The sequence below is a fragment of the Leuciscus leuciscus genome, assembly GCF_965113295.1.
Source record: "Leuciscus leuciscus genome assembly, chromosome: 7".
NCBI lineage: Eukaryota > Metazoa > Chordata > Actinopteri > Cypriniformes > Leuciscidae > Leuciscus > Leuciscus leuciscus.
The window spans coordinates 7,911,684-7,917,687 of record NC_138731.1 but is presented as its reverse complement, the minus strand read 5'-3'; the positions used below and the strand labels follow the sequence as shown (position 1 = coordinate 7,917,687).

General features: G+C 42.0%; 1 long non-coding RNA gene across 1 annotated transcript; it reads left to right on the top strand.

Annotated features, from left to right (window-relative positions):
• The first annotated feature begins 3,525 nt into the window (after positions 1-3,525).
• On the top strand, positions 3,526-5,247 carry LOC309503569. Its single transcript, XR_014207739.1, has 3 exons — positions 3,526-4,453; positions 4,915-5,020; positions 5,099-5,247. It is a non-coding gene; the product is annotated as an uncharacterized lncRNA (long non-coding RNA).
• Positions 5,248-6,004: the final 757 nt, after the last annotated feature.

Here is a 6,004-nt window from a genome sequence, read left to right as displayed (position 1 = left end):
CACAACTTGATCCCTGAGTTCAACGAAACGCTCCAGTGCTTTGCCCTTACTGAGCCAGCGCACGTCGTTGTGGAGTAAGAGGTCATCATGAGAGGCTTCAGATTCCTGCACAAATTTTCGGAATAGACGGTGCTGTGTGCTTGAATTCCCCCTGATGAAGTTAATTATTTTCATTGTTTTGTCCATAACCTCTTTAAGATCGCCACTTAATTTTGCGCACAGCACGCTTTGGTGAATGAGACAGTGAAGTGCGTTAATGCTGGGAGCGACAGCCTTAATTCTGCTCACTACTCCCCTGTTTCTGCCAATCATGGCAGGAGCACCATCTGTGACAACCAGGTTGACTTTTTCAAATGACAGTCCATGCTTTTGAAATAGTTCCTCCAGCTTACCAAAGATAATAGCGCCAGTTGTCAGGCCCTCCAGTGGAATCAAGGCCAGCAGCTCCTCTTTGAAATATTTGCCATCAAAATATCTGACGAAAACGCACATTTGGGAAATGTCAGTATTGTCGGTGGACTCATCAATAGCCAGCGATAGGTATCTGGCTTCTTTGATCTCATCAATTACAAGTCGCTGGACATCCTCTGCCAAAACATTGACACGGCGAACAGCAGTTTTAGCAGACAGAGGTATTTGCTTAACAGACGCAATTATCCTGTCCGTAGATTTGTCAGTGGCAAGTTCCTCCAAAACAGCCACCATGCACTCCTTAAAAACATCAGCATCGGTAAATGGCTTGTTATGCCTGGAGAGTACCCAGGCAGCCTGCAGAGACGCACTTGTTGCCCTCTCTTGCTCAGTTGAAGTTCGGTTAATAATTCCGCTGGCATGGGAGTACTGAGATTTCAAAGCAGCAACTTTTCTCCGACGGGCCTCTGACTGTTCAGGATAAGACTCCTTGAAGCTTGCATGCTTTGTGCTGTGGTGACGCCTCAGATTGTACTCTTTAGCGACAGCGACAGTTTCGTTGCAAATGAGGCACACAGGTACAGCATTTCTAAAAGTAGGCACTATGAATATGTACTTATCAGTCCATTCTTCATTAAAACTACGGTTCTCTGAATCAACTTTCCGCTTAAGGCTCTTTGAGAGTGCCATTTTTCATTCAAATATATTCAGATGGCCTTTTTTCTAGTGTTCTCCACAAACTACGACCTGCATGTGACAGTGATGGACAGCTTGACAGCCTCACAAATATGAAGCCTAAAATATCGCTATTGCCCCCTGGTGGCTTGCTGCAGTACAGGTAATATGTAAAAAATAACAGAAATTTGGAATGAGAATTAGTATATAAAATAATAACATATTACTTAGGATACAATTAAAATTTTATTTTATATACGAGTATCTGGCCCTTACGGTGTCTGCAGAGAAAAATTCTGGCCCTTGGACAAATATAGTTGATGACCCCTGTCATAGGCGATGATATTGCTCAGGTGCACGTGATGCAACGCTGTCAGAGCCGACAGACTCGTGTGACTCATTTCAGTGCAAAATAATTCGGTCAAAAACGATTTAATATACTGCAAATAGCCTACTAGTTTTTTATGTTTATTTATAATTCATTTAGGCGGACAACAAGGCTACCAAGTACTGCACACAGTGCACAGCTAATTCATTTAACATGTTTTTTCCCTAAAGTAATTTTTAGTCGATTTTTTTGTCGAAAATGTCAGGACATCAGCCGACCAAGATTTTCTTTGGTTGATTACAGCCACGAAACCTTGAAGCAGAAGATCATCTCTGAACACACAACTCATGAACTCACTGACTCTGTCTCTGTCCGTGTGTGTGTGTGCGCGTGTGGGTGTGGCCACTGATTACCACTGATCTGATCATCAGTGCCAGCTGCAACTGATCAGTCTTGTCTATTTATAGTCAATCTCTTGTGTTTGTCAGATCGTTTTGGAAGTTCCAGGTGTTCATGTCTTGAACACCGGGAACTGGCTGTCTTTGAGTTTCCTGAGTTTCTTGTCTGGATTCTGATTGCATTATCCTGATCGCTCTTCCTGCTTCCACGGAGGATTGGGTTGCCCATTCGTCTCCCTGCGCTACCAAGAGAGACTTTTTCTGGGCACCTCTTTTACATCTGACCCTAAGCTTCTACTCATACCTTGTTACAATAAATTAAGTTTTATGTAACAAAGTTCAGGAGGAGCATGTTCAGGTAATCATCCAATCAGCGCAAGAAGAAGCCAGTATAAATAAAGCCTTCCCATCACCTCACACTCGGCTGGGTCTGCTCATAGATACCTATGATCTATATATTCATAGGGGGGAGTACACTGGGGTCGGGCCGAATTCCGAGCTCGGAGCCCTCCCCCCGGACAGCAAGCCAAATACGCATTATAATATTACATCAGATTTCATTAACATGTGAACTCGTGAAATAAACTTCTTTGAACACACAACACATCAAACCTTGAAGCAGAATAGCATCTCTGAACACACAACACACCAAACCTTGAAGCAGAAGAGCATCTCTGAACACACAACACACCAAACCTTGAAGCAGAAGAGCATCTCTGAACACACAACACATCAAACCTTGAAGCAGAAGAGCATCTCTGAACACACAACAACACACCAAACCTTGAAGCAGAATAGCATCTCTGAACACACAACACACCAAACCTTGAAACAGAAGAGCATCTCTGAACACACAACACACCAAACCTTGAAGCAGAAGAGCATCTTTGAACACACAACACATCAAACCTTGAAGCAGAAGAGCATCTCTGAACACACAACAGAACACACCAAACCTTGAAGCAGAAGAGCATCTCTGAACACACAACACACCAAACCTTGAAGCAGAAGAGCATCTCTGAACACACAACACATCAAACCTTGAAGCAGAAGAGCATCTCTGAACACACAACACATCAAACCTTGAAGCAGAAGAGCATCTCTGAACACACAACACATTAAACCTTGAAGCAGAAGAGCATCTCTGAACACACAACACATCAAACCTTGAAGCAGAAGAGCATCTTTGAACACACAACACATCAAACCTTGAAGCAGAAGAGCATCTCTGAACACACAACACACCAAACCTTGAAGCAGAAGAGCTTCTCTGAACACACAACACATCAAACCTTGAAGCAGAAGAGCATCTCTGAACACACAACACATCAAACCTTGAAGCAGAAGAGCATCTTTGAACACACAACACATTAAACCTTGAAGCAGAAGAGCATCTCTGAACACACAACACATTAAACCTTGAAGCAGAAGAGCATCTCTGAACACACAACACACCAAACCTTGAAGCAGAAGAGCATCTCTGAACACACAACACATCAAACCTTGAAGCAGAAGAGCATCTCTGAACACACAAAACACCAAACCTTGAAGCAGAAGAGCATCTCTGAAAACACAACACATCAAACCTTGAAGCAGAAGAGCATCTCTGAACACACAACACACCAAACCTTGAAGCAGAAGAGCATCTCTGAACACACAACACATTAAACCTTGAAGCAGAAGAGCATCTCTGAACACACAACACATCAAACCTTGAAGCAGAAGAGCATCTCTAAACACACAACCCATCAAACCTTGAAGCAGAAGAGCATCTCTGAACACACAACACACCAAACCTTGAAGCAGAGGAGCTCCAGCAGCAGAAGACACACACCGGTGACACTCCTGTCAGATAAGAACAGCAAAATGAGGATACAGTTCACACAAACTCACCAAAACTGGACAATAGAAGATAGAAAAACAGTTGCCTGTTCAGATGAGTCTCGATTTCTGCTGCGACATTCATATGATAAGGTCAGAATTTGGCGTAAACAAGAAGAAAGCATGGATTCGTCCTGCCTGGTATCAGCGGCTCAGGCTGGTGTGGAGGATATTTTCATGGCACACTTTTGGGCCTCTTAGTACCAAACATTGTTTAAACGCCATAATCGACCCGAGTAATGCTGCTGACCATGTCCATCCCTTTATGACCACAGTGGACCATCTTCTGCCCATCTACACAGTCTCCAGATCTCAATCTAATAGAGCAGCTTTGAGATCGGGAGATTCGCATCATGGATGTGCAGCAGACAAATCTGCAGCTGTGTGATGCTGTCATGTTAATATGGACCAGAATCTCTGAGGAATGTTTTCAGCACCTCGTTGAATCTCTGACATGACGAATTAAGGCAGTTCTAAAGGCACAAGGGGCTCCAACCCGGTATTAGCAAGGTCTACCTAATAAAGTTGCAGGTGAATGTGGATATATACTATATATTAATGATCTTTGAATGGTTTAAACATATTCACTGTACTCAGTTACTGAATTCTAGCCTGACGTCATCATACTCAGATTCTAGTCAGAATGTGAGTCTGAAACTGCTCCATTGGGCTGTGATTAAGGGGCGTGTTTCAACTGAACCAGGAAAGAAAATGCCTCTGCACTCAATTGGATAGACCTACAACCAATCAGAGCAACGGAGTAAGTGACGTATGTTCATTCATCTATCCGATCGACAAATGCCTTGATCGTGGTTCTTTCCCCACTAACACAGAACGTTTAGGGAACGTTAGTTTATGGTTCTCTAAAAGTTAGTTCGAACAAAACCCAAAACTAACATTCCCTCACGGTTATAACGTTCCCTAAACGTTAAGGGAACCAACCAACTAAAACGTTCTCCTGTGGTTGCACTGTACCTCAACCGTTTGGTTGTTTTGGGTTGTTTTTGGTTGTTCTGAGTGCGGTTTTGAAATGTTTATTTAAACCAGCTCCATTTAAGTTTTTGACGTAGCATATAAAAGGTTTGCAGTCACTTGATTTAGATTCACTCAAAAATGATTGGTCTTATGAAATCTAAGATAAACAGCATAGCAAGAGAATATATTTATTTTTAGGCTGATATCAATTTAGCTAAAACAATACAATTTGTGCTTGATTGACAGATTGAAGTCCTGTCCTGACTTCCGTGTTGTGCCATTTACATACACCAAAGTCCTTCTGGATACACAGAACTTGCCTGGGAACCTGTCTTCTTTCAGTGGCTTTCAGGTAAATTGACGCTTGAGATAAATTAGTGTGTTTTAGCACAGGTATATTGGAGCCCTTAACGTTATAGACACGTTTTAGTGTCCTGATTTTCCTGATTGGCTGGAAGAAATGGATAAGTCTACGTAGAACCCAGTAGACCGTTCACTATCAGGAAGTCTTGGAAAAATAACCAACGACCAACAACAACAACCAACGACCTACACAGCTTCACATTCTCACGAAAAAGTAAGTGAAATACGTTACAGTTTCCTGATGTTGCGGTTGTAATGCAAAGGTTTGGGGTTTAACCTTAAGCCCCTCGTAGGGCTTTGTTATATTCCGGCACTGCGCATGCTCATATGACTGTTCTGGGTCCTGTAGCTGTAATAATGGATATAGCTCCAGCTAATGGCTGTAATTCACCACGTGTTCTATCAATAGATCCATGGTATTATCTTATGATATAGCCGGGGGATGTATGGATGTATGTATGCATGCTGTAAAGCCTGTTACATGGATGTAACGTCATTAGCGTTTCCCAAAACTGTATGAGATCTAACATTATTAAAGCCATGGTGTTACCAGCATCAGTGGACATTAAAATGTCATTAAAAACTTTCAAAAGGGCAGTCTCTGTGCTATGTAAGGTTTTAAAACCAGACTGAAAGATACCTGAAATACCATTACTATTCAAATAGTTTTGTAGCTGCGTAAATACATTTTTTGATAAAAACGGCAAGTTGGAGATTAGTCGAAAGTAAACCGAAGGCTTCTTAGGGATCGGTGATACTGAAGCTAATTTAAAGCATTCTGGAACTGTCCCTTTCAAAAGACAGTTGTTTATTATTATTACTAGATCAGATCCAATGGTGTCAAAAATTAGTTCTCTTACGAGAGGTCTCTCGTACTGCGTAAGATATCTTACGCTAGGGGAAAATCCTTTTTCCGCGAGATATTGAAGCCAAAAATTATCCTTAATTTTGTAATAATGCAAAACGCGTTGCG